We start from the raw sequence: 3,004 nt of genomic DNA on the forward strand, positions 1-3,004 counted from the left end.
ACATGCCCACCCCTCCTGCAGGGAGCAGTGGGGGCTCCTGGAACGGGATGGGGACCCTGGGCTTCCACACAGCCAGCTCCTGCTTGGTTTGGGGGGCCCCAGGATTCCTGCTCAGTCTCGGGGCTTTTTCACACAATTACCCAGGCTGGGAATTTCCATCGCTGGTGCCAGCCAGGCCCTTGTTATGCAAATATAGGCAAATGAGATGCAAACAGAGCAGTCCCAGATTAACAGAGAAATCCCCGCAGCTGGAGGAGTCCCCATAAAGGCAGCTCCCTCCCGGGTCCCCTACTCCACCCTGTCCCCCGTCCACCGGAGTCTGCTGGAGTCTGCCGGACCTTCCCCTGCTCACCACCACCCCTATGTGCCTGCTCAGACTCGAGGTCTGGACAAAGGGGACACAAAAGCCCATCTTCCCGCCAGTGCGAGCTCTAGGCAGGGTGGGGGGATGTGCTGAGACAGAGGCAGCCCTCTTACTTCTGTAGAATGGGAAATCACAGACCCACACGCAGCAGCGGAGGGTGGGGGCAGCCTCTGCAGTGCACGCGCGCGCACAGACACACACTCACACACGCACTGCATACCACTGCCATCTGAACCCAGCCCAGCCCCCATGACCCTGCACTGTAACTGAGCCACCCACATCCAGGCTGCAGGGCCATGCCCACCCTGGGCCTGGAGGGTGGAGGATGCTGCAGGGGAAGGACCCTGGTCTCCTCGCAGACAGAAGGCAGCAGAAGATCCTGCCCAGGGCCCGACCTGGGGCGTGTGAAGAAGCCTTGGCACAGGGGAGTGGCCAGCGGACCCCTCAGGGTCCGGGCTGCTGCCGCCCTCCGCATGCCCAGGCAGCATGGCCTCTGGCGGCCCAACCAGTCCCGGCCCAACTTCTAAAAATAAGAGCCGAGAGAGCCGGAGCCTCTGGTTGGTTCCGGCAGGAGCCTGTTGCCGTGGCAACCCCTTCTCAGAGGCTTCCCTCCTGGCTGGGCTGCCCCTTTGGCTGCTGGTCCCTGTGCCAGGCCCCTGCTCTGGCCCCTCGGCCAGCTGCCCTCTGTCCTGTCCTCCCGGGGAGGGACGGGGACGGGGGCAGTGGTGCTGGGCTGGTAGGGGCCCCGGGACTGGCTGCGTACAATGGCCTGTGTGTGAGACCCGGGCAGGGCTGGCTGTTGGAGGCCATGTGACCGGGGGGTGTGACTGACTGTGACAGGGCCTGTGCTTGTCAGGCTGTGTCCTGAGTGTCAGCCCCAGGGTGGCTGTGCTCTCCCTGTGGGTGCACGCCCATGCAGGTGCCCCTGTGACTGTGTGCAGAGGGAGGGACATGGATGTGACCCGTCTTCCCTTAGCCCCGTCCACTCCTACTTTGCAGGGCTGCAGCTGGCAGTGCAGAGCTGAGGAGGGCACGGGGTCAGCCCAGTGTGACAGAGCCAAAGTCAGCTTCTCCCGGAGCCTCCACCCAGGTACCAAGTGGACCTGCCCCTTGGGGAGTGGGAGGAGGGCGCTCTTGAGCTGACCGTCCGACCCCTGGGTCCCTGAGCCCCCAGCCCTGCCCTGCCTCCCCGCTCCGGTTACCACCACATCCCCGCAAATCCGCAGAATCGGGGCTCCAGTTTGGTCAGAGACAGAGAGAATGCAGGTCGCCAGGCCCAGGACTCAGACTGCGGTCGGCTCTGTGGGAGCCCTGCACCTTAATCAGCACGTCACCAGTGAAGTGTGGGGAAAGGAGTGGGGACAGTTGTGGACACCAGCATCCGTGTGGGAGCAGGGTGGGGAATGGCAGGGGGTGAGAAGTGGGGGCAATATGCACACATATATAGGTATATACATACATGAAACCAGAAAGGGAGAATCATCGATGATCACGTGTCATTAAGCCACTATGCAGTATATTCTGTGTGGGAAATCACATTTTCTATGCTGTGACAATGTTCCGTAAATAAAAGTAAAATAATTAATTTTTAAATTTTTTTTTTAAAAATCAGACTCCACCGACCCTCCTCTCTTGCTGTGGCCACCACCACCCAGCCAGGCTTGCTCTCTCTCCCCCAGCCAATACAACAGCCCCTGATGGCCTCCGAGTTTAAGGCCCCAGACCTGCCTCAGAGCTCTCCCACACCCCTACCTGCTTCCACTCCGTGACCTGGAAGATCTTTTTAACACGCAGTGTGGCTCCTGTCCCCCCTGCTCAGCTCTCGGGGCACAGTGCCAGCCCCGCAGTCTGGTCTCCCGCGGGCTCTGACTACCACCTCTGCCTGCCCCTTCCCCTGCCACATGGGACTCGGAGTCTCCAGCGCAGGTCCGGCCTACTCTTGCCTCTGCTTTTGCAAGTAAGTGTTTCCTGGTGTAGAACTGAGTCCTCCCACCATGGGATAATGCTTACTCATTCTGGGACACAGTGCCAGCATCACCTCCATCAGGAAGACTTCCCTGATTGCCCCCAGACTGGGTTAGGAGCCTCTGTGTTCTCTTGACATCCTCAGCTGTACACTTCCCCTCACACACACCCTACATGAATCTTAAGGACTTTTAAAAAAAAAAAAAAAACCTGGTAGAACATTTGGAAGAAACAGAAAACTATACATTGATACAAAAAAAAAAAAAAAAACCACCCATAATCCCCTCAGATGAACTCTCAGTTATTTCTTTCCAGATTTTTAAGAAGTTGGCAGAAGGCTGGTGTGCTCACCAGAGATGGGAAGGGGGAAGACAGCCCCCACGGGCAATGGCTACGCCACAGTCCCTTCTGCTCTGCGTCCCCCTCCTTTCGGGCACACACATGCACCCAGCATGTTTCGCACACCGCCAGGGCTGGTGTTCGAACCACACAGTCAACCGTGTGGGATCCAGTGCCAGCGACCTTAGGGCTTCGGGGCTGGCTCGCCTTCCAGACTTCCTTTAACAAATTAAGAATTTTCTCTATTCTCAAAAACAAAAGAAAAAGAAAGAAAGAAAGAAAGGGGACCAGCAGTTAGCGTAATGGCTATGTCGCTGGACTCCCACGTGGTCGACC

Source organism: Tupaia chinensis, unplaced genomic scaffold, assembly GCF_000334495.1.
Source record: "Tupaia chinensis unplaced genomic scaffold, TupChi_1.0 Scaffold000573_1, whole genome shotgun sequence".
In the NCBI taxonomy this organism is placed as follows: domain Eukaryota; kingdom Metazoa; phylum Chordata; class Mammalia; order Scandentia; family Tupaiidae; genus Tupaia; species Tupaia belangeri.